The sequence below is a fragment of the Hesperophylax consimilis genome, unplaced genomic scaffold, assembly GCF_061612785.1.
Source record: "Hesperophylax consimilis isolate HC1 unplaced genomic scaffold, BYU_Hcon_1.0 scaffold_37, whole genome shotgun sequence".
NCBI classification, from domain to species: Eukaryota; Metazoa; Arthropoda; class Insecta; order Trichoptera; family Limnephilidae; genus Hesperophylax; species Hesperophylax consimilis.
Genome location: NW_028301267.1, coordinates 1,349,618 through 1,377,095, shown reverse-complemented (window position 1 = coordinate 1,377,095; position 27,478 = coordinate 1,349,618). Strand labels below are relative to the sequence as shown.

The 27,478-nt window shown below is 34.8% G+C and overlaps 1 long non-coding RNA gene across 2 annotated transcripts; it reads left to right on the top strand.

Annotated features, from left to right (window-relative positions):
- Positions 1–19,441: 19,441 nt before the first annotated feature.
- Positions 19,442–26,694, top strand: LOC149409071 (uncharacterized). Of its 2 annotated transcripts, none has more exons than XR_016305288.1 (4): positions 19,442–19,576; positions 26,188–26,259; positions 26,346–26,546; positions 26,635–26,694. It is a non-coding gene; the product is annotated as an uncharacterized LOC149409071 (long non-coding RNA). The 2 variants fall into 2 exon arrangements; XR_016305287.1 differs by lacking the exon at positions 19,442–19,576 and adding an exon at positions 25,684–25,997.
- Positions 26,695–27,478: the final 784 nt, after the last annotated feature.

Sequence of the window (27,478 nt, the reverse complement as noted above, 5' to 3'; positions counted from 1 at the left end):
CTATTAAAAATCTTATTTTCTAAATTATTAATAAAAATGTCTGCAATCAAAGGACTCGTACTGTTCCCCATGGCCAAGCCATCCTTTTGTTTAAAAATTGTATTGTTAAATTGAAAATAATTTTGTTTAAAAATAACTTCGAAAAATAAAATGAGGTCATGGATAAGGTCTTTCTGTAAGTTAGATGAATTTAACAAATTATTGATGATGGTTTTACTTTCTTCTATTGGAATACTAGGGAATAAATTTACTACGTCAAAAGAAACCAACATAGCATGATTAGGAATTTCCAAATCCTTTAGATAATTAACTAATTCTAACGAATTTTTAACTGTGTATGTTGGTTGAAATATATTAGCATTATTAATTACAGTATTGATAGCTGACGCTAATTTAAAAGTTGGGGCATTACAATTAGAGACTACTGGCCTAATAGGTTTGTTCAGTTTATGTATTTTTAATAGGCTATAAAGTTTAGGAATTTTTGGGTTAATTAAAATCAAATTTTTGTTATTTTTCATGTTTACAAAGATATCACTTTTACAACGTTTAACCGCTTCTTTCACCATTTCTTGACACTTATTAATAGGGTTATTTAGAATTATTTCCAACCCAAATCGTTCCATTATAAATGTGCTGAAGGGATAAAAAACATTAACAACAAAAAAACAGTTCCTAATCGGGAAAAGAATATAATTTCTAATACTGACATAAAAATTGCTAAGAATATTTCTAAAATGGTGAGGGAAAAAAATCTGGTTGTTACGAAGGCAGATAAAGGTAACAGTGTTATCATCATGGATAAAGTTGACTATATTAACAAGACAATGGATTTTCTACAAGGGGACAATTTTGAAATAATTCTAAATAACCCTATTAATAAGTGTCAAGAAATGGTGAAAGAAGCGGTTAAACGTTGTAAAAGTGATATCTTTGTAAACATGAAAAATAACAAAAATTTGATTTTAATTAACCCAAAAATTCCTAAACTTTATAGCCTATTAAAAATACATAAACTGAACAAACCTATTAGGCCAGTAGTCTCTAATTGTAATGCCCCAACTTTTAAATTAGCGTCAGCTATCAATACTGTAATTAATAATGCTAATATATTTCAACCAACATACACAGTTAAAAATTCGTTAGAATTAGTTAATTATCTAAAGGATTTGGAAATTCCTAATCATGCTATGTTGGTTTCTTTTGACGTAGTAAATTTATTCCCTAGTATTCCAATAGAAGAAAGTAAAACCATCATCAATAATTTGTTAAATTCATCTAACTTACAGAAAGACCTTATCCATGACCTCATTTTATTTTTCGAAGTTATTTTTAAACAAAATTATTTTCAATTTAACAATACAATTTTTAAACAAAAGGATGGCTTGGCCATGGGGAACAGTACGAGTCCTTTGATTGCAGACATTTTTATTAATAATTTAGAAAATAAGATTTTTAATAGCGGTGCCTTGTTACTTAAAAATTTATATTGTTGGAAGAGATATGTGGACGACATTTTTTGCATTTGGTTAGGAACAGAAAGACAATTGAACATGTTTTTAAACTTTTTAAATAAAATACACAAAAATATTCAATTTACATTAGAAATAGGTATAGATAAGAGTTTAAATTTCTTAGATTTAAATTTAACAATAATAGGTAATAAAATAGATTTTAATATTTTCCGTAAAGATACGTACACTGATATTGTCATTCATAATTCATCAAATCATCCCTTTTCTCAAAAAGTCGCAGCTTTCCATTCTATGCTTAATAGATTAATTTCTATTCCTTTGTCGGATCCTAATTATATCTCAGAATTAAATATCATAAAACAAATAGCATCTAATAACGGCTATCCTAATAAATTGATAGATGAAATACTAAATAAAAAAAAATTAAACATAAATTCTTTAAACTTTATATTTATCCTATTTATAAAGATACAAACAAACAATGGCGTAGAATTCTATTTGTAGATAATGATACTTCCAAAATTATAAATAAAAACATTCCCTTCACTATTCAACCGGCGTTTTATACGAATAACAAATTAAAAAAATATATTCTTAATAATAAAGATATTGATAGTCAAACTAAAAAATCAGGTGTTTATAAACTCAACTGTAATGATTGTAATTCCTTTTATATAGGAAAAACTAATAGAAACTTTGAGATCAGAATTAAAGAACATCTTAGGGCTTTAAAAGGAAACTGTGAATCAGAATTTGCGGATCATTTATTAAATAACGACCATACTTTCGATATTAATTCAGGTTTTAAAATACTACATTCTGGTTACAAGGTATCTCAAATCAATAATTTTGAAATCCTAGAAATAAGAAAACACGTGAATATGAAAGCAGATATTATTAATAAACAAAAAAATTTTATAAACCCCATTTTAAATATTTTCCCAATTACCCGGTCTTTCCCGTCTAATGACATTTTAATTCCTACTTTGAATAACCCTCCCCCACTCTTACCCCTCCCCGCTCCTTCTACCTCTTCTTTCTAGACCTAATTTTAATTATAACTTTAGTATACTTGTGCTCCTGATGAAGTGAACTTGGTTCATGAAACATGTTGAGATTTTGTATCGAAATAAAAGTGATGTAAACAATGTTATTTGTGTTTTAATAAAAAATAAATAATGCCATCACAAAGTGAAAAGCAGTTAGAAGAAGTTTTCTTCGAAAAAAAAAAAAAAAAAAAAAAAAAAAAAATAATCTATTCTGCCAATTCTCCACGCACATTCCCGAAACAGACTCTCGTTATTGTCGTGTCGCACTGAAACAACATCCTCACAGCTTTCGACACTACAGCGAAATTAGCGAGGCATTTTAACAAATCTACTTTCACTTTTCACAAATATTTACGTCGGCGAAGAACCATGAATATAACCATAAACATGTGGTGTTTTGACTTTTGACTTTTGTTACCACAGATATCCCATTTTATACAACTCAGTTCTTCTATGGCGTTCAAAGTGTTCCTATTGGATATTGGCATTTTAAATATTGCTATGACGTCACCAAACGGGTGCGCCTGTTCTCACATTGCTGGAGGATTGGGGGCGGAGCTACGAAGTTTGCCGAGTGAACACGAAGGCTCAAAGCGGCTCGGAACTACGAAGTTTGCCGAGTGTACACGAAGGCTGGCAACAATCAACTTGATTTTGAATAATTTGTTTGAAGTCTTGAAGTTTGACTGTGGTTTGACGTTCGAAAATCTCTCAAGTATGAGGGAGATTTTGAGTTGAAAGAAACGAAACATGGAGGTCGTTATTAGTAAACATTTACAAGACATAATCAACCCTACGGACATTTTTTTTTAACCTAACCTAACCTAACCTAACCTAACCTAACCTAACCTTCTACTTCCTGGTTACGAAACCATTACTAGGATAGGTTATTGTACTTTTTATTACTAACCTCCAACTTACCTAGCTCTGGTAGTTTGTATTGATATTTGAAGCTTATGTTTGTATTATTTAAGCTTTCTGCCAGAAGCCTGACCTCACAATTGTTATTTAATCTTATATATTCTAGGTTTTCCGAATAAAATCACAAAGTAGAAGAAATTTGTGTTTGATCCGTGACCCATCCTGATATTCCTTTACGATAGGCCTACTTCACTAGTAACTCTTAAGATCATTTAAACTTGAATGCACTACTTGTATTTTTATGACAAAGTGCCTTCTTCGATGTAATTGTTATGCAGTCTTATGGAGAAATAACAACCAACCAAGAAAGCCGAGTTCTCATTGTCACAGGTTTAAATTTGCCGGGCAGATATGAAGTGAAGTTCGGATTTCGTAGCTCCGCCCCCAATCCTCCAGCAATGTGAGAACAGGCGCACCCTCACCAAACCGCCACCATTCTAGGACCAAAATTTAGGTCGGAGTCGACCCCCCCTGCTGTTGACTGTTCTGGTTGCGGAATGTGTTGAGCTCAGTGTTCCCGAAACTAAAAATTCAAAATCGGGAGAATTTTCGCCTAAAAATCGGGAGAAATTTGAAGAAATCGGGAGATGACTAGAACTATTATAATAAAAATTCTCCCTTGTCAACAATCCGAATCCCGTTTACTATTTCCGAAGCAGACCATTAACAGCGATCTAAAAAATCAAGAAGCAGCATAATTGTAGATGTTGCCCATTGAATGACGCAATTTTCCGTATCATTCGATGGAGACTTATTTTTACGTCTGTCAACACAGAACATTTTTTGTGAAATTTGAACTGTCAGTTCAAGAGACGTCAAAATTTATTGAATACCTATCTACATTAAAATTGAGCGGCATTCAAACAAGTAACGATTTTTGTCCTCGGGATGTGTCTACGATTAAATGAAACGAAACAATCTTTATATTTTAAATTTTAATAAGCAACCATCCAATCACCTCAAGAGCTTTTTCTTCAAATCACCTGGCTTCACATGCAAACATAGACAAAAGAGATCTCCTGCTTTTTATATGCGATTGTGAGGACGAATGCTTTGTCAACGCATCTCTTTCTGAACAAATATTTATATGAAATAAAAACAATATTTTTTGTTTAAAACCATGATTTTTTATTAATTTTAAGACCGACCGGTTTCGCTACACTCGAGCGAGTGTAGCGAAACCGGTCGGTCTTAAAATTAATAAAAATTCGTGGTTTTAAACAAAAAATATTGTTTTTATTTCATTAAAATGTTAAACCACAAAGTGATTGCTTTCTAAGAAAATATTTATATCCTTGTTGCAACTTTTGCAGAATGCAAAAGTTGCGTTTTTTTACTGGGAGCAAGCCAGCCTTCATTTTTTTATTTTTTTTTTATTGTTTAACTTATAACATTGTTACATTGTACATAAAATTAGGAAATAATAGATGATAGTGAAAAACATATGTTATTGAATTTCTACTCCAATGAAGAGTGCTAGCTCTTGAGCTTGGCGTAGGAGTTATTTTACAATTATTTCATGTTTGTATCAGTAATTAACATAAATACAGTACTTACAATAAATATAAACTTAAAAGAGGATTGTGAACGTTAATTTTGGTTGTAACATGAATTGAAGTTATAACATTTGAAAGGTGATATTAGTTTTTTTTAAAGATAAATTTGACCTTTTTTTTAATAAAATAAAATCTGGTATTTTTTTCACTTCTTCGGGAAGACTATAAAAAATATCTTATGCCTTTGTAAATGTAATTATTGTGCATTTGTTGAGTTGAAAATAGAGGAATTTGGATGTTAAAATTATGCCTTAAGGATGAGTTAAATTTAAGTTTTTTTATTACAGTTTCTTTATATATTTGTAATATTGCATCTTTTTTATAGAGGTCTTCAATTTTTGGTACTTCGAAAATTTTGAACAATGATGCTGATGAGAATGTTGGTTGTTTTTTCAAAATTACTTTAATAATTAGTTTTTGTACCACTTTTACAGAGCTTAAAAATTTTTCATATGCACCTCCCCACCCAATGATTCCATACTGAAGTAATGATTGGACTAGTGTGTAATAGACTTTTTTCAGGTTGTTTAGCTTGAGAACATTTCTTAATCTAATGAATATATAGATACATTTTCTAATGCGCTTAACGAGTTCACATATGTGTCTGTTCCATTTCATATGTTGGTCTACAATTACACCGAGGTACTTTATTTCAGTTGTTTGGTTTAGTATTCATAACTGGATAAACTTTCCCACTCTTTCTTATAATATTGCGAATATTTTTTAGCACCCATGCTCCTACTCGTTCCTGCACCGCGATCAGAATTTGAATTCGAACTCGACATGTTAAAAAAAATAATATGTACGAGGAACGAAGAACCAAAAAAGCGAGTCGAGGCGTTACGTAATAAATTCTAAACTCTCGCTCGTAAAATTCATAGATTATCGGTTTTTATAGTGGTATATTTATGTATAGGTCTAATGGGACTGGGACACGGTCAAGCGGCTTGATCGCAAGCACGTAGTTTATTGTCTATGGCACTTTGTGACAAGCATTTTGACCGTGTACCGAAGCTGGCTTGCAAGCATTGCGCAATTCTACGTGCTTGCGGCGGGGCTTGATCAAAACCTCCTAGAACAACTAGCGAATTTATATTTTTGTGGGAATAGACAAACGACAATAGACAAATAAATATCACGTATCATAAACAATGATATAAATTGAATAAAATTGTTATAAAATAGGTACTTAGTTATTGTTTTTGTGTTCAATTTGTAGAAATCCATCTAATTTAAAAATTCTGGAAGTATTTTAGTATTTTTTAATAATTATGACAGCGGTTTTCAAGGTCATTAATAATCAAACTGTAGAATAAATAATTTTCTGAATTTTCAATGGAGAAAACATATTTTTTGTATGAATACCGCACAAGATATTCATACAAAAAATAGCTGTAGCCTGTAATACACTTTGCAAATGCTCATGGGTAAAGCGGTACCTTAATGGGACATGGACACGGTCAAGCGGCTTGATCGCAAGCACGTAGTTTATTGTCTATGGCACTTTGTGTCAAGCATTTTGACCGTGTACCGAAGCTGGCTTGCAAGCATTGCGCAATTCTACGTGCTTGCGGCGAGGCTTGATGCGAATTTATATTTTTGTGGGAATAGACAAACGACAATAGACAAATAAATATCACGTATCATAAACAATGATATAAATTGAATAAAATTGTTATAAAATAGGTACTTAGTTATTGTTTTTGTGTTCAATTTGTAGAAATCCATCTAATTTAAAATTTTTGGAAGTATTTTAGTATTTTTTAATAATTATGACAGCGGTTTTCAAGGTCATTAATAATCAAACTGTAGAATAAATAATTTTCTGAATTTTCAATGGAGAAAACATATTTTTTGTATGAATACCGCACAAGATATTCATACAAAAAATAGCTGTAGCCTGTAATACACTTTGCAAATGCTCATGGGTAAAGCGGTACCTTAACTTGTACCATTCTTGACACCAAATTCGTTTCTTTTTATTATTTTATTCAAACATAAAGCTAACGTAAGAGCCAAGAACGCGTCTTTGACAGATTCCATTTTGCCGCGAGTCACGAAATGACAGGAAGGCATAGAAGTACATATACATAGACCACCACGAAATCACAGGAAGGCGTGGCCATGCTTGACGGAGAGGCTTGATGCGGGCTGTCAAGCCGCTAAGCATAGACAATAATAGACAACAATAGACAAAAAAACTACGTGCTTGCGATCAAGCCGCTTGACCGTGTCCAAGTCCCATAACTTGTACCATTCTTGACACCAAATTCGTTTCTTTTTATTATTTTATTCAAACATAAAGCTAACGTAAGAGCCAAGAACGCTTTGTCTTTGACAGATTCCATTTTGCCGCGAGTCACGAAATGACAGGAAGGCATAGAAGTACATATACATAGACCACCACGAAATCACAGGAAGGCGTGGCCATGCTTGACGGAGAGGCTTGATGCGGGCTGTCAAGCCGCTAAGCATAGACAATAATAGACAACAATAGACAAAAAAACTACGTGCTTGCGATCAAGCCGCTTGACCGTGTCCCAGTCCCATAATACATACATAAATATGCTGAGATAATCAGTATTCTCTAATTATTCTTGTTAATACCCTATTCGGGGGAATTATTTTTTTTTGCCTGTTGAGCAGACCATAAACAAAAAATCGACGAGTGACGACGATTCGCTGCTTGCTTTGAAAAATCGGGAGATATTGATGCCATTTCGGTAGATCGGGAGATGAAGTGAAAAATCGGGAGATCTCCCGAAAAATCGGGAGCTTCGGGAACACTGGTTGAGCTGCGCAATCCGGCGACCGTAGCGCACCTGTCGTGGGGTGCTGGAACTAAAGTGGTTCCGCTTTACACCACTTCGGTACGTTGTTTGAGTCCGTGGCGCTGGCATCGACATTCTCACCGTAGTCGTTATTATTATTTTAAAAGATGCTAAAATGACATTTGTACAAAAGACCTTCTAACAATAACAATATAGCCTAGCCTTGGGCGAAGGTTTTTATTGCCGAGTCGCTGGTTTAACAATACACCCATTTCGGATTACGACTTGATGAGGGTCTAGAGCTAAATCTGCCGACTAATGGGTGTATTTCCAAGTTGGCTTTCTATTTTTTTTTTTATTGAGGGACCGGTGAAACTATTGACAAAATATTTAGGTCTAATAAAATCTGAACTGCCGCCTCCATCTGCGTGTAAAATCACAGAGACAAATGCTGGAGCACGTGTTCGCTTTGGTCTTTCTGTGAATTCAAGTCATGTATATACCTAGGGCCATATCAAAGTAAATAATCATAACTGTAAACAGATCTTGAAAGTTCCTACTTGAAATGAGTTTGTTCGCTGTTGTTTTATGGCAACACTAGAATATCATCAGAAACTCAATTTTTTCTTAATTTTGTGATTTCTATGGATATATATCTCCTCGTGCCACGGGTGCGCCTGTTCTCACATTGCTGGAGGATTGGGGGCGGAGCTACGAAATCCGAACTTCACTTCATATCTGCCCGGCAAATTTAAACCTGTGACAATGAGAACTTGGGTTTCTTCGTTGGTTGTTATTTCTCCATAAGACTGCATAACAATTACATCGAAGAAAGCACTTTGTCATAAAAATACAAGTAGTGCATTCAAGTTTAAATGATCTTAAGAGTTACTAGTGAAGTAGGCCTATCGTAAAGGAATATCAGGATGGGTCACAGATTAAACACAAATTTCTTCTACTTTGTGATTTTATTCGGAAAACCTAGAATATATAAGATTAAATAACAATTGTGAGGTCAGGCTTCTGGCAGAAAGCTTAAATAATACAAACATAAGCTTCAAATATCAATACAAACTACCAGAGCTAGGTAAGTTGGAGGTTAGTAATAAAAAGTACAATAACCTATCCTAGTAATGGTTTCGTAACCAGGAAGTAGAAGGTTAGGTTAGGTTAGGTTAGGTTAGGTTAAAAAAAAAATGTCCGTAGGGTTGATTATGTCTTGTAAATGTTTACTAATAACGACCTCCATGTTTCGTTTCTTTCAACTCAAAATCTCCCTCATACTTGAGAGATTTTCGAACGTCAAACCACAGTCAAACTTCAAGACTTCAAACAAATTATTCAAAATCAAGTTGATTGTTGCCAGCCTTCGTGTACACTCGGCAAACTTCGTAGTTCCGAGCCGCTTTGAGCCTTCGTGTTCACTCGGCAAACTTCGTAGCTCCGCCCCAAATCCTCCAGCAATGTGAGAACAGGCGCACCCGCGTGCCACACGCCACTTATTTATGCACGCCACCTTATTTTGTTCATTTTGTTGGTTATGTTATTTTTGCTTTACTCGTTGCGTCGATTTGAACACTTTGAACGAAAACATTCCACCCATCTCTCAAGAAATCCCTCGAACATATAACAAAATTAAAGTGAAACGAAACTACCAGATCCTTACGCAAGAGGCATGGATTCCACCGCCATCAAGTTAGAACAAGGCACAAGTGCGGAAGAGAGTGTTCCTGTGATACTTACGGAAATCGATAAAGACTATCCTTTTATCAAAAAGGAATGTCCGGAATTTATTTCCGAAATCAATTCAGGTGTTTATTTTTTTTATTTTTTGGTACATAACTGTTACACAGGCCCAATATGCTATCGGGAATAATAATTAAAACTGTCGGTTTTTGCTTGTCTATAACGACATTCTCACTCCTACATATCGACCTAAGCTACTCTTCTAGGTTATGTTGCTAATATTTTTATTTATTTTTGTGATTGGGCAATGTTGTGAGGTCGGTCTGGGTAGAGTGTTTCGGTTGTCGTTAGGGACTGCTGTAATTCATACCTTCAAGAGTCCTGCTCTAAGTGAAGTAGAAAAGGTAGACGCCGGTAGAGCCGTTTTTAATAAAGCCGAGTCAGTGAAACGACGCGTTCTGATGAAGTCGACATTAACTATAAACAGTAGAGAGATCATGCACAGTGTCACGTAACAACATGAGTGACATTATGCTCCCAACCGTTCAAAGTTAATGTGAACTTCATTAGAACGGGTTGTTTCTCCGACTTGAGAGAGCATGAACAATGTCACGTTTGTTGTTGTGTGACATTGTGCATGCTCTCTCAACCGATATTGATGATATTTATTCTAAACGTTCCCTGAAATTTTTGAAAATTATTTGAAATTTATTTTATCCATTAACATAAGGCCCAAAGGAAAATAATATCCCTTATAGGCTATCTCATCTTTTGGGATGCTGTGAGGATGGTCTTTTACAAGAAAACGAAGGGAGAGGAAGTACTGGAAAAGTAAAAGGTATGAGGCTTGGGCAGGAATCTAGGAAACCAGCCTCTCCCCGATCTGGCACGTCAAGCAGCTGGTGGGCAGGCGCATCCTGAATACACCTCACCCGATGAACTTGGGTACCCCTGCTAAATCACCAAACGTATCGACCCACTTGGGGTGTCCTGTGGCAGTTGTGTTGGTTATCCAATAAACGGTTCCCTCGGCGGCGGTACCAAAACCCGCCTCTCAAATTGTTTAACTAAAGTCGAAAATATTTATTGTCCTTGCAGATGAAAAATTTCGATTGCATCACTTATTTTGGCGTTCTTGATTTCGTTCTGAACGATACTCTCGAAGTTATTGACAGCAGATTTTTACGTGGCTATATTGACATACTTCCGAACCTATTGTGTATTTATTTATATAAAGACGCCCTTTTGAAGTTCGTTTATATGGGATTAGTAAATATAATTTACTATTTTACATGCCTAAACTGCCTGATTTACAACCTTTTGTATTAGTTTAGTTATAAATAGGAGATATCCAATGACTCGGCATACTTATTTCCCTCCATTTGTATTATGGGCAATGGTAAATACATATTATTGTACTTAATACCATAATGTCAGCACTAAAATAAATCCCTGCTTCTAGTATTACGTAATCGTATTCAAAAGCTTTTCGATTTATGAATTTCTTGACTGTCAAATGCATCATTTAGAATCTTATATAGAAATACTCCCTTGTCTGACGCCTCTTCCCATATTGACGGGTGTTTACTAGTCCAACATTTTAATTTTCAAGATAACTTGGGTCTCTTTTGATGCTAGAATGTTAATATTGATGCGGAAACATTAATTTCTTTCAGTTTTTTCAAAGTAGGGCTAATGTATTGTTTTTCGTTTTTCCAGATAATATAAATGTGGAGACTGTTACCATCAAGGCAGAACCAGGATCCCGAGAAGAAGTTGGAGGTGGAATTCCTTATACTGATCTTGACATAGACCTCCCGGATGTTAAAATGGAATGCTTAAAGCGCTCTAAAATGATAACCCTGACCGCAAGTAATTCCATTTTTTTATATTAATTTAATGGCGGTGGTATTTCACCGGACCATTATTTAACAGAATTTAATGTATTTGGGTTCTGACTAGGAGTTGGCGGTATTATTTAAGTATGGCTAGAGGTTAAGGTCCTCGATTGCGAGTTTAATTTAATTAATTTATTGTTATTACGCATTTTATTCATAAGAATAATCTTGTGGACCGTTCTGGAGTGGTAGATTTTTTAGTTGTTTATTTTCTAAACTACAATTATGTTGTATCTGCTTACACAAAATATATATTTATCTCATTTTTATCATTTTCAGGCGGATTGCTAAGGGCGCGTCTTGGGAAAAAAAAATTCTTGTCATCAATGTGACTATTCCTGCTCTCGTAAGTCGACGCTTGAACTGCACCTGTGCACCCATACTCGAGAAAAACTTTTTTCATGTCCTCACTGCAACTATTCATGTTCCAGAAAAGTTAGTCTTAAGATTCACATGTTAACCCATAGTGGTAAAAAATATTTTTCATGTCCTGATTGCAACTATTCCTGCTATACAAAAGGAAATCTTAAAAGTCACATGTTTACCCACAGTGGAGAAAAACCTTTTTCATGTTCCAACTGCAACTTTTCGTGTTCTACTAAGGGGCATCTAAAAATTCATGTTATGAGACACAGTGGGGAAAAACCTTTTTCATGTCCTGAATGCAACTATTCCTTCTATACAAAATCAAATCTTAAAACTCACATGTTAACCCACAGTGGGGAAAAACCTTTTTCATGTCCTGAATGCAACTATTCCTGCTATACAAAAGGAAATCTTAAAAGTCACATGTTTACCCACAATGGAGAAAAACCTTTTTCATGTTCCAACTGCAACTTTTCGTGTTCTACCAAGGGGCATCTAAAAATTCATGTTAGGAGACACAGTGGGGAAAAACCTTTTTCATGTCCTGAATGCAACTATTCCTTCTATACAAAATCAAATCTTAAAACTCACATGGTAACCCACAGTGGGGAAAAACCTTTTTCATGTCCTGAATGCAACTATTCCTTCTATACAAAATCAAATCTTAAAACTCACATGTTAACCCACAGCGGGGAAAAACCTTTTTCATGTCCTGAATGCAACTATTCCTGCTATACAAAAGGAAATCTTAAAAGTCACATGTTTACCCACAATGGAGAAAAACCTTTTTTATGTTCCAACTGCAACTTTTCGTGTTCTACCAAGGGGCATTTAAAAATTCATGTTAGGAGACACAGTGGGGAAAAACCTTTTTCATGTCCTGAATGCAACTATTCCTTCTATTTAAAATCAAATCTTAAAACTCACATGTTAACCCACAGTGGGGGAAAGCCTTTTTCATGTCCTGAATGCAACTATTCCTTCTATAAAAAATCAAGTCTTAAAAGTCACATGTTTACCCACAGTGGAGAAAAACCTTTTGCATGTTCCAACTGCAACTTTTCGTGTTCTACTAAGAGGAATCTAAAAATTCATGTTAAGAGACACAGTGGGGAAAAACCTTTTTCCTGTCCTGAATGCAACTATTCCTTCTATACAAAATCAAATCTTAAAAGTCACATGTTTACCCACAATGGAGAAAAACCTTTTTCATGTTCCAACTGCAACTTTTCGTGCTCTACTAAGGGGTATCTAAAAATTCATGTTATGAGACACAGTGGGGAAAAACCTTTTTCATGTCCTGAATGCAACTATTCCTTCTATTTAAAATCAAATCTTAAAACTCACATGTTAACCCACAGTGGGGGAAAGCCTTTTTCATGTCCTGAATGCAACTATTCCTTCTATAAAAAATCAAGTCTTAAAAGTCACATGTTTACCCACAGTGGAGAAAAACCTTTTGCATGTTCCAACTGCAACTTTTCGTGTTCTACTAAGGGGAATCTAAAAATTCATGTTAAGAGACACAGTGGGGAAAAACCTTTTTCCTGTCCTGAATGCAACTATTCCTTCTATACAAAATCAAATCTTAAAAGTCACATGTTTACCCACAATGGAGAAAAACCTTTTTCATGTTCCAACTGCAACTTTTCGTGCTCTACTAAGGGGTATCTAAAAATTCATGTTATGAGACACAGTGGGGAAAAACCTTTTTCATGTCCTGAATGCAACTATTCCTTCTATACAAAAGGCCATCTTAAAACTCACATGTTTACCCACAGTGGAGAAAAACCTTTTTCATGTTCCAACTGCAACTTTTCGTGTTCTACTAAGGGGCACCTAAAAATTCATGTGCTTAGACACAGTGAAGAAAAACCTTTTTAATGTCTTGACTGCAACTTTTTGTGTTCTGCTAAGGGGCATCTATAAATTCATGTGATGACACACAGTGGGGAAAAACCTTTTTCATGTCCTGAATGCAACTATTCCTTCCATACAAAAGGTCATCTTAAAACTCACATGTTTACCCACAGTGGAGAAAAACCTTTTTCATGTTCCAACTGCAACTTTTCGTGTTCTACTAAGGGGCATCTAAAAATTCATGTGCTTAGACACAGTGAAGAAAAACCTTTTTAATGTCTTGACTGCAACTTTTTGTGTTCTGCTAAGGGGCATCTAAAAATTCATGTGATGACACACAGTGGGGAAAAACCTTTTTCATGTCCTGAATGCAACTATTCCTTCTATACAAAATCAAATCTTAAAAGTCACATGTTTACCCACAGTGGAGAAAAACCTTTTTCATGTTTTCACTGCAACTTTTCGTGTTCTTCTAATGGGAATCTTAAAATTCATGTGATGAAACACAGTGGGGAAAAATCCTTTTCATGTCCTGACTGCAACTATTCCTGCTTTAAAAAAATAAAACTTAAAAGTCACATGTTTACTCACATGAAAGAAAATACTTTTTAATTTTTCGAAGAAAACTTCTTCGGAAAGGTTTTCACTTTGTGATGAAATTATTTATTTTAGTAAAAAGTCAAATAACTTTGTTTACATCACTTTATTTGTACAAATTAGTTGATGCTAACAAAGTTATTTGTCTTTTTATTAAAAAAAAACTTTTTTATTGTTCCAACTACAACTATTCGTGTGGTATAAATGGCATTTAAAAATCCATGTTCTGAGTCACAGTTGGGAAAAATCTTTTTTATGTCCTGACTGCAATTTTTCCTGCTATACAAAAGGAAATCTTAAAATTCACTTGTTTTCACATCGTAGTGAAAAACTTTTTTCATGTGTCGACTGTAGCTATTCATGCAATTATAAGAAAGATTTAAAAAAAACACGTGTTTATCCACGGTGGGGAATAACCTTTTACATGTCCTGACTCCAACTATTCATGCTATATGAAGGGATATCATAAAAATTCACTTGTTTACCCACAATGGAATAAAATCTTTTTCTTGTCTCGAATGCAAATATTCATGTTCCACATAGGAATTACTTAAAAACACATGTTACGCCACAATGGGGAAACACCTTTTTCAGTATTCCTAATGTAATTATTCATGTTTTTTAAAGGGAAATATTAAAATTCACATGCCTACCCACGGTAGAGAAACACCTTTTTTCATGTCCCTACTGCAATAATTCATTTTCACAAAAGTCATCTTTAAAACGTTACATGTTGACTCACTGCGAACCAAAATCAGTTCCGTGTGTAACTATTCGTGTTCAGTAAAGTTTGCCGGATATTCGTAACATATATTTGCAATTTGATACAGCAGGCTTTTTCACAGAATAGGTCGAAACTAAAAACCTTCAGAGCTAGCCCGTAATACCGAAATTCTATATTATGTCGTATTTGGATATTCAGTCAATAATCGATTTTTTTTGTAAATTATCTTTGGTCATTTTAACTAAGTCATTATCTAGCTCTGTAAAGCGTCTTTGAGGTGATGTAGTGTTCTTTTAAAATTAGCGAAGTTTTAACATTATTTCTTTAATATTCGATTTATATGCGACATGCTCTTGCCTTGCGGCCACGTCAAATCCTCCAATTTATGTAGGTAATTGATCAAATTTATCATCGCTGGAATGTATTCATTCGACCATAAAATCAAAATAAATCGGCACAACAATTCCAAGAGATTTATTTATATTATGTCGATCTATTAGTTTTCTTGCAATCTTGCAATTGGTCGTCTTAAACATATTTACTGTGCAAAAAATATAATTTATTAAATGAAATATTAAGCGCTCCTTGATCGTAACGAAAATTATCATAATAAAGCATGACTGAATGAATCTACGACGCTTTAACTCAATACGTTTTTTTTTTAATTCTTTGATTGTTATTACGCCATAATTTTTAAAATTTGGATGATATTTCTAAGCAATTTGAGGCTTCCAGTGGAGTTCCACAGGGTTCTCACATGGGACCTTTATTATTTTTAATATTTATCAAGGATATTATAAAAAAAATATTTGAAGGAGTAAACTTACTCTTGTTTGCCGATGACCTCAAGATTAACGAAACGATTACCTCCATCAATGATTATAATATTCTTCAATGTAATTTTGGTCGCTTACAGGGGTTGTGTAATTATAATGAACTCTTTTTTAAATATCGATAAATGTCAATTTATATACTGTAAAATAAATATATCTCAATCGATTAAAACATCTAACACTCTAAATCGATTAAAATAGCCAATTCTCTCCGTAGGCGATCACATATTTTCATTAAAGTTAATATTTTGTTCATGGACGAGTGTGCTTGATATTGCTTTGTAGAGTTTGTTGATTATCGCCATCTTTTCACCATTCTAAATCAGTTTGATTAGTTTTATATTAAAATGAGAACATTATTCAATATGTATGGGTCGATATGATCGTTTTAACGATCTCCATATTAATGAGTTTTTATTATTCACAATGTACATTTGTTACGTATAATTTTTTTTTAATAAAATTAGCGACCGGTTTCGACACGTCCGTGTCATTAACTAGCTATTTTAAAACTAAATTTTTAAGTGCAGAAATATGGGGTTTTATTTAGTTTGGTTCTTTGGTTTGAGGGATTTGAGGGAGGGGGAGGGGGTTGAGAGGGAAACGGAGGGAGGAGTCAACATAACGGGGAACATTGTCAATAGAGGTGATTTGCAAGGTGCTATTATTTTATTTACTATATTAATGCTTGAATTAATTTTTTTGTTGATTTCTAATGTTTCTAATGCGCACAAATTAAAATATTTATTAATGTTAGAATGTTTAAACTTAGTTTTATCCCGGTTGAAGCTATGGCCTGTCTCTATCAAATGATTAGCGAACTCGGAGAAATTATTATTTTTTAAACATAGTTCGTGTTCCCTAATTCTGGTTTTGAAATTTCTTGTAGTCATACCTACATACTGCGAGTTACAATCATTACACTCTAAAGTGTATATCCCATTTTTATCTAATTTATTTGAAACATCCTTGTTATTAATTAAGTTTTTTATTTTAGAATTAGTGTAAAAAGCTGTCGAAATATTAACTGGTAACATGCGGGATATTTTTAACCTTTTCTCTGCGGGAGACGCACGCCTGCGACGCACTGTACATGCCCTGTACGCGGGTGGCACATCTGTGCGACGCAAAGTTTCTTCGGCGTTATGGGTATGAAACATGCTTGAGCACGGTAAAACTTATACTCCTAAAAAATCTCACATCTTTACACTACTGACATCTTACGATATTTATCCATAATACGTATCCTTATCATCGATACAAAGATTTGAAGGGATCTTCCAACTCAGAGCGAAAAATGAATCAGTTTGAATTCTTCCCGCGTCTTTACACACGTTATTGCGCAGGCGCATTTTATAAGATTCTCAAACAGAGACGCTCGCCGTGTAGATTACATTGTTTTATCGAATTATTGTTTGCTTTTTCGTGGATATGAACTATTTTAATTACAGTGTACATTAAATCTGATTTATCATATTTTAAAATAAGTTCAGTTACATACATTCATTCAAACTATTGAAGAAATATAAAATTTCGTCAGTGTTAGATTATTTTCAAATAAAGATACGTGGTTAAAACTTTTTTATAGTGAAAAATCAAGTGTAAAGTTGTACAAGTTTGACTTTTTATCAATTCTTGAAAGTATTTTTATTGCCAAAATACAAAATGTCGGGTCGTGGTCTTAATGACGAAGAAATATTTGGTGCTACTTTAGAAATAGATTCAGATTTTGAAATTAGTGACAGTGACGTCGATAATAATTGCGAAGCTGCTGAAATACATGAAAGCCATGATTCTGCCGTTATGCGTTGAGAACTGTTTCAAAATCACGATAAAAAAATATATTGAGTGATACATATTTACGGTGACATAATAACAGAAAAATTATTTCATTATTTTTGTAAATTTAAGTGTAGTTATTTTTTATTATATGAACCTTTTTAAGTGTGTCAATATTTCATGTATCCAGTCAAACGCGACATCGCACCCATAAATCAACCACTTACATCGCACCACAGTTGAAGAGCTCTACTCCGGCATGTTTATAATCATGTGTATCGTTAACCTTGAAATAAACATGGCCGCCCGGGCATACCATATCAGTTACATTATGAATATATACTTCGAATTTTTATCAAGCCCCATTGATGTTCGGATTGTTTATTTATACTTGAAAAGATAATTCAAGACATAAGCGACGTATTTTTTAAAACAAATTTTAAAATCCATGCGTGATTATTGTTTAAAGTCATAAATTAGATTGATAATAAATAGCCCCGCGTGTGAACGAAGTGATACAAATTAATGACGCATAGAAAAGGTTGGATAAGTCGCCTGTATAAAGAAGTTTTTTATATATTAGATTTTTACTAGATTGAGTGTTATTATCTCCACTATAAATGTACTTTTTAGAAAATATTTTGGTTTGTTTCTTATTAACTAAACGATTAATTGTGTCAGGTTTATATCCGTTGTTTAGAGCTATTTGTTTTATAATGTTAATTTCATTATTGAAATTCTCCATATTTAAAGGGACATTAATGGCTCGATGTATCATTGAGTTGAAGGAGGCGAGTTTATGGGACAAAGGATGAATTGAAGTAGAAAGTATAACACAGTCAGTGTGTGTAGGTTTTCTATAGATGTTAAAAACACACCTATTATTATCTAAGCTGATGTTTAAGTCTAAAAAATTTAAATTGTTATTATCGTTATGTTCCAGTGTAAATTTTATATTTTGGTGAATGTTATTAATAAAAGTGAGAAAATTGTCTAATTGTCTGTTGCTACCTGTCCAAATTACAAAAATGTCATCAACATACTCGTATCTATACCAAACAAATACATTAGCTAAAAGGGAAAGTCCACATTCGAAAAGTTTGTTTTCAAAGGAATCCATTAATATTTCAGCAAACAATGGAGAAGCGGGATTTCCCATTGGGAGACCATTATGCTGCTTATATAATTTATCATTAAAGGTGAAGTAGTTTTGATTGGTACAAATTTCTAAGAAAGTGGACATTTCCTTCACAATGGTTCGATCTAAATGGGAATTATTTAAAATGTTTACAATTAGGTTTTTACATTCATTAGTGGGAATGCTTGGGAAAAGATTAACAACGTCAAAGGACACTAATTTACTGTTGCTAGGTATGTTGTAACGTCAAAGAATTGTGCAAGTTTGGATTGCCACGGTAGTGCCTGATTATTGTTTTGTTGAGAGTTTTTCGGGTGGCTGCCCTGCAATCGGTGGGACGGGCGAGCAAAAATAACGCGGGTAGGTAGAGCGGGGACAATACGTGAGACGACGATTCCGCGGTGCGCGTGGCGTTAGGCGAAAAAGATGGAGATTAAAATTATTAAAAAAAGATCACGCGGATACCATGAACCGATCCTTCGGAGACTTTCTGTGTAATTTACAAAACATAAAAGGGACGTTTTGACTCCTGCGCGAGTGTGGTTGTTCAGTAACCAAACATAAAACAAACGTTTTGACTCCTGTGTGAGATCGGCCTGTTATTTGTTCGAGTGTTGTTTTTTGAAGAGATTAAAATATACAATCAGTTATTTGGAATAAAAAATGGTTTTATTTGTGAGTGGTTTTGAAGAGTAATAATGCCTTGGAGACTACTCTGGATTACCAAGCATGCTGTCGGGGTGACGCAAAGAAGAACCATCATTGTCCGGTCAAACGTTCAATGGATGCTGATTAATTGAGGATGGCTTCGCGCACTCCTTCCCACAAATCTCTACCCGGAGCTAACTCATACGGATTTCGTGGAGACCTGTCGTCCTGCTCACCGCTGGTGGACTCTCCAAACACCTTCAAACATGATCAAGGTTCTTCAATGCTTTTACACATTATGTTTCCTTGCCTTAGCCCCATAATAGCCCTGGTGATTGACAAGGGTCCATGCTCATCAGATGCTCATCAGACGCTCATCAGACGCTCATCAGACGTGACAATGTCTAAGTCTTTGATTTTATTTATTAACTCAAAACTGTTTTTAATTGAACGATGTGATCTGAATAAATTATTAGATTTGAATAAAGATACAAATTTAGAACATATATTATATTTGGGGCTAGAATATGCAGGAACAACAGGTCTAATGGGGATATTTGGTTTGTGAATTTTCGCTAAACCATATAGTTTAGGAGGCTGTGGATTAGTTAATACTAGATGATTATATTTAGGTTCACCACATAGTAAAGGGCAGCTTTTGATTGTCTTCTTGACATCTTCTTGAAATTTCTTTGTAGGGTCTTTTGGAAGAGTTGAAAAGTTATCAATTTTTAAAAAATCTTCTACTTTATTAACGTAGTCTATTTTGTTCAAAATCACTATGGTATTTCCTTTGTCGGCTTTGGTTAGAGTTAGATTATTTTCTTTTATGGTTTTTTTGATGTTGTTTAAGGTTTGTTTTTCAGTATTTTTGGAGGAAATATTGTTATTATTATTTTTATTTTTAAGGTGTTTTTTGATGAGTTCAGAAGATTTATGTTTAATGGAATCTGCGCATTTGAAAAGGGCTTGATCCGTGTCAGCAGCAAGTATTTCAACGTTATGAACTTTGTCATCTTGAATGTTATACTCGTAGTTAAGTCCTTTGGATAATAAACACGTTTCTTTGACGGATAGTTTATGATCAGACAGATTTATTATTCTTTCATTAAATGTATGATTAGAAAAACGAATTTTATTAGGCAGGGGGTTCAAACATCCATCTAGTTTTTTGGAGGCGAGAATAAGGTTTTTTAGTTTCTTTTGTAAGGTAATTTTCTTTTTGAAAGCAACTTCACTAGCACAATTTCTTACTTTATCGTCGAACAAATCCCATTCTATAGGGTGTAAAGTGTTCACAAGTTCAGTATGTAAAACTTTCCACAAGGTTTGTATGTTGTCTCTGATGTGAAACCACGATTTTATTTCTTCCTTTAACCACATTTTCTTAGCAAAAAGAATCGATTTGGAAGCCGATGAACTGTTGTTTTTAGATTTTATATTTATATATTTAGGAAAAACTTTATTTTTAACACACATTTGATTAAAATATATATTTAAAGACACAATTCTGTACTTGCAAAAAAGTTTTAAATAATATTTGCCTTGGTATGCTGTACTAGCGTTTACAATTTTTTGTATTTCTTTGGCATTCACTATGTAACAATTTCTAGACATTTTTTGTTTTTAATGAGTTTTTATTACTCCCCCTCCCTCAAATCCCTCAAACCAAAGAACCAAACTAAATAAAACCCCATATTTCTGCACTTAAAAATTTAGTTTTAAAATAGCTAGTTAATGACACGGACGTGTCGAAACCGGTCGCTAATTTTATTAAAAAAAAAATTATACGTAACAAATGGGAATAATAAAAACTCATTAAAAACAAAAAATGTCTAGAAATTGTTACATAGTGAATGCCAAAGAAATACAAAAAAAAGATCTCCATATTATTATATTGTTGTTTTGCCGTTGCCAGCCATTGTGATTGGTTGTCTACAACTAATCCGTTTATCTGGGGTGGAGAACCGAGGGCCGCGGACCGATGGAATAACACTTGAAAAAAATCCTACCCCGTGATGTGTACAAAAAATAGGTTTTTCGTATTTGATAATTAATGGAGGTACGTTTCAGAGTGGAAGATACTCTCAGTATTGCCCTTGTGTAAGATAAACACTCCTTAAAATAATAATAATAATTGGATAATTTGTAGAGCGCTGTTTATGTGAAAAGTCACCTCAAGGGCGCTGTACAATTTGTTTCCTAGGATCTACATTTGTTATTTAGACTAACTGTGCCAACACGAGGTTCGTCATCCGTTCAGGTATGTGTCTGCCGCCAATATAGCGCTGACATGTGTCTGCTGCCAATAAAGTATAAACTTTACTGAATAAAGAACATTAAAAAAAAAAAAAAGAGCGGTGACACAACATACTCACATAGATAACAAACCGTGGCAGCACCGCTGTGACGTTTGACGAAGACAGAAGATGGAGACTCTGCTGCAAGAATCCTAGGTAGCGAATGAACTGTACCAGCTGCTGCAGCGAGAGAGACTACCCCGTCCACTAACTGTGCCAGCTCAAGGTTCGTCATCCGTTCAGGTATGTGTCCGCTGCTAATATAGCGCTGACATGTGTCTGCTGCCAATAAAGAGCGCTGACACAATATCCTCACATAGATAACAGACCTTGGCAGCACCGCTGTGACGTTCAACAAAGATAGAAGATGGAGACGATATGGCTTTAAGCGTGTTTGGCGACCAGATCTGACTAGCCAGGTACTCTCCCACATACCTCAATATACCCCAATCACGGATTCCATAGTCTCACTGGCTCCAGATGCTTGGTAGAAGTTGGGACCTTTGTGCGGTAAAAACAAAAATAAAAATATCATGCGTTTTCCAATATACCGAACACAATTTAGTCGCCATTTTTGAGAGTGATTTAAGAATATTTAAAGGTGACTTATTTTCCATTGTAAATGTCTTTATTTTTTAAGATTTATCTTTCTTTATCCCTGTGCCAGATGTAACACACCCAGGCCAGTCGGGCGTGGGGTGGCGGTAAGGGGGTGCGGGGGAGCGTATATTTAATTTCCCGGTAATTAATTACCCCCATTCATCAGGGCTCGTCATCATTAACAACAGTGGATCCAGAACGAACAAATTGGATTGTCAATCAGGTAAATAAATAGGTGACCCATCAACGCGCCGAAATGCGATGCGTTTAGTATAATGATAATAAACTTAATTATAATCAGTTAAGGGTTTTCCGATTAGTTTAAAGTTTTGAATTGCTTGCGTTGTGTAAATCTGAACTAACTGTATGAAGAAATCTCGATCACAAATCAAAATAGGTAATTCAATCTTTTTGTAACCTATTTCTTTTAAATGTCTCCGTGGTCGAGGGGTAAGGTTCTCGACTAGCAATTCAAAGGTGGCTGGTTCAAATCCTGGCATGCGAAAATAAATTTTAATTGATTAATTTATGTTTTTTCACAATTTGGTGTGTAAGAAGTTATGTAGTTGTTTTTATGAAAGTGTAAGAAATGATTGTCGAAGGACCTTGGATGATTGAGCAATGACCACTGTACATAAGACAATATTTGTTTGTATGGATAAAGGAAGGACTCACCATTAGGAAAGGGCAATCGCTCCTTCTTGTCTTTTCACCTCACAACAATGTCACTTAACACGAAGCGGATTGCACGATATCGGATGATAATTAGGTAATAAGATAAGGGAGATGAAATCTCGCGGATGCGGTTTTATTGTGAGCGGTTCGGGTTATTGCAACATACTGACAGATTACCAAAGGGCACATAAATTAGCAGGAATGGAAAGGAAGGTAGGAACAAAGGACAACAATACTATCCCAGTACATTGGTCGCAGGTATGTGTGTATGTGTGCATGAGATGTATGTATAAATTAATGTCTATTGCGTATTTGCGCAACCATGCCCCCCGCCTGGAAGGGGATGAAAGAATCCACTTCCATAAACCGTAAAAAGGGTCAGTACGCTTTAACGTTAAAACGAACAAAATTGTAGTAACATGCGGTAAAATTAATATTAATTTGTAAAAAGGTCAGAAAAATGTTAATATGTGATGCTATTGTACTAATTTATTAATAAATTAATCAGCGGTAAATTTAAACTAAATCAAATAGAATAATGTAGAAAATAAAAAAAGAGGGCCATAGATGTACCACCAAGTTGCCAAAGACTATTATTAGTCCAGTCAAGTTAAACATGAAAAGGGGGTTGTGCTTGCAAAAGGTCCAGTCATTCTGAATTTTTTATATGTTGTTAGGACCTAAACCAGTATTAAAAAAAAAATTTTGCAACTTCGAAAGTGCTGTGCGAGCGGCGGTGGACCTAAAAAACCAGGAAATTTTCGGATTTTTTTCAGTTTTTGCTCAATATCTCAGTAAAGGAAAGGTGCTATATAAAGCCATTGGTTTTCAAGATACAGTTCTTCAAAAATAGGCAATTTTTTCCAAAAAGTGAAATTTTTTCGAAATGGTCACTTATTTTGTAAAATAACTTCTAAAATACGCATCCCACGTCAAATATTATAGGAAATAAAGTTGTTCTAAATTTAATTAGCTTTCATTTGAAACTAGATTAATATCTGTAGACTTAACGATTCTCTCAAAAATGGCAGATAACCAAAAACAGTCATAAGTGGATTTTGGGTGAAATGCAAATAAACTGTTCTCACGTCTTTTTATGGTTTTATTTATCAAACAGTTAACAGATTTTTGATGAAAAAAAGAAAAGATATTACATCTATCGGGAATTACGTCATCTTCAAACATTGTTTTATATACCTAAATACCAAAATGCTTCTACAAACATCATGGTACCTACTATAAGAACAAATTACATGTACACAAAAAATAAAACTAATATAAATCATGTAGGTATTGTGTCTTGGTTGCCAAATCATGTCTTTCTTTTTTATCTTAGCTGGGAGAGGCGCCCAGTCTGTAGTCGGGTCATCTTCATCGTCCGAGCATTTCAGCTCCACATCCGGGACGTCAATGCATGACTTACAAGAGGACTGAGCAGTGGAGCCCAGCCTTTCTACACGAGCAGCTCCCAGAGCATCCTTTATTGCATTTACACGAAATTTTTCGCAAAAGGGCAGGAGGTGCGGGATCCATCGCGATCCATCCATGCGACAGCTTCCACCCCCATTCAGTGGGATTCAAGTTGACTCCCCGCCACTTCTGCACTTGGAGGTAGCACCTTGCTGCATGGTGGCCTGCAGCATCTTCCGTCGGTGGCAAACGGGCGAGGTTTATGTTTGTTGAAGTGACAAACGTCTTATACCTCAGGAAATCCAAAGTATCCCTCGCGATGTCACCCCCATATAGAGCCACGAAGCACTTGATGCCTGCTTCACTCACGGCTTGTGGGGTAGAGTCTGGCCGAAGGAAGATTTCCACTTGCTCAGCAAGTGGTTCACTCTTGCTCAGAAGTGTGCTGATTTTGGTCTTTCCTTGGCCAAACGGTGCTGAGGTGGTATCGCACCCGGCAAACGCGTGGGTACATAGTACCGTTCCTGGTAATTGTCGGGATTCCTGGTTGTTGTAGGAGGTCGTAGAGTAGTGACAGCAACCAGCTTCACTCTTCGTGCTCTTCTGAAGATAGACGTTTGTCTCTTCAGCGCCTAAACCATTGAGAAGAACGAGCAGGTCGACATCTTCTCCCACTATGACGACCCGATCGGCATCTGCTCTTTTTGATAACGCCATCATGACGATCTCTCGATCAGCATCTTCTTCGGCAACAGCCACTTCTACTCCCTCCTTCACTGAAAAAAATGAGTTAGCTAAAGTGTTAAGCTAATTGAAGTTGTGTAACCATCGCCTAAACTTTAGCTACAGTACCTAAACTACTTTATGTGCAGATACCGTCGTTGTTTAGTAAAATGTGCTTGAGCTATTACAACTAAACTTTAATAATAGCACACTAAAGGCTTACTTACCTAAACAAAATAATCGGTTTGGTTAATTAACCTAAAGTAATTTACTAAACCTATTTCACTTTAGTAACTTAAGTTTATGTGTTACTTCCCAAAGTATTTAGTTAAATTTAACTAAACATCTAGTTTGGTTAATTTTTTTGTTCAAATAGCTAAACTGATGTTGGAATATCTAAATTTGATATTTTTACATAACAATTAGTTGCATTGCACAAACTTGAGCAAAGTATAACAAAACTTTAGTTAAAACAACCAAACACACCGGCCTTTTTGTCGTGTAGCCGCGATGACGCAGTTTTCAGTTCTTAGTACGCACCGCCACCGCATGTGACGCCATCTTGACAGTTCAGATATTTGCGTGTTTTGTGTTGTTGTTCTTTTAAAATGTCTGAAGATAAAGTGGATAAAGTTATCAAGCCGTGTTGTGTGAAGGGCTGTAGTGACAGACAGTAAACACGGAGTTGAGGTGATTTTTCACAAAAACGGCGCTCTACAAATTATCCAATTATTATTATTATTATTATTATTATTAGTATATCAGGGTAAATGGGCCTGGTGAATTGATAGAATCGAATACGTATCCTACCCTATAATGGCGAGATATGCGTTAGTTAGCGGCTGCCATTTCTCTATTAAAAACAAAAAGCCCAATGGATCGCTGCGTTTCAAGTTCTGCAAGTTCTGCACTGCCACTTTAAATCTACCCGGCATCGGAAGTTATCCAGATTTAAGACAGTATCGCACCCGTTATGACGAAAATACAGGTGTGAATATCCCTTTGTCTCCAGTGTTCCATGCAATGTGTAACTTAATTTCACCTAAGAATTGAATATATTTTTAGACCCCATCCGTTTTCCATCAGGACTATGTGATGTCATAAAAGACCATAATTACTTGCAATATGATATTTTAGTTCACGAACTTTGGTTAACCCGATAAATATGTTTATTTCAGAGCTTGATAACATCTTACCGGGTTTCAGCGGTGTGGTTCCTTCTGCCAAAAAGATCATCTAAAATTATAAAGGTAAACATCTCTTCTATGTTACTTGTTATCCAATATGCAGATCTTTTCTTTCTTTCCTTTGACCACTAAGATCATTTTGTTTTCAGACATCAGTGTTCCTGTTCCTGTGGGACCCAGCTGCAGTAATTCAGTCGCTAAACGGAAACACGCACTGAAAAAAATGAGTTAGCTAAAGTGTTAAGCTAATTGAAGTTGTGTTTCGCCAGGACGGTGCGATGTCTTCAAAGACCATAATTACATCATGGAAAATATAAATCCTTCCAAAAGGATCATGCAGAATTGCAGAGGTAAAAATCTGTTCTATTTTACTTGAAAAGGAATAATATGCTATGTGTTCACAGACGTTGGTTAACCCGATAAATATGTTTATTCCAGAGCTTAATATCTTACCGGGTACCAGCAGTTTGGTTCCTCCTGTCAAAAGGATCACGGTAGGTAAGATTACATCTGTTCTATGTTACTTGATAAGGAATAATATCGTCGGCTTAAAGTGTAAACCTGCTAAATCCATTTTGACTGTTTTTACGTTTATTATACCATTCAAAAGAGAAAAAAAATACACAAGCTAGGAAAAACAGCTAGTGTCAGTTTTGGCTTTAAATTGACAAAAACGCGTAAAACTGCCAAATCCATTGCATCAAAAGTCTGCTGCTAAGTCCATCTTAACCGCCTTTCTGTATAGAGTTTTCGATGACAGCACGCGTGCTCTTACAAATAATGACATAATTCGGTGTTAGCACTTACAATGCCTTTCTCATATAAAAAATAAAGTTGGTTGTTTTCAGGTGAAAAATGTAACAAGCAGTAATTGTTGAATGAAACACTAGTATATATTGAATAATTTCGCGGGTAAGAGATAAGCCGCCATAGCTCAGTAGTCAGAGCTGTCGACCGGAAATCGAAGGGACACGGGTTCGAGTCCCGTTGGCGTCATGTATCTTTTATCAGGAGATTTTTCAATGTGGATGAGTGTTTCAGGCGAACAATTATTGCTTGTAAAATAATTGTTAAAAAAAGAGTAGTTTATACTATAGAACAAAGCTCCAAATACACAATCTTGCCTCAATTTAAAGAACAAAGATGGCAATTGCTAATTATGGAATGAAACCGAAGAAGGTTTAAATTCGAAAGAGTTTGCAAGTATATGGGTCAGTTTAATTGAGAACAAGGTTTTACGACAAAATGAACAAGCAAAACCACATAAAATCATTGTTTATAG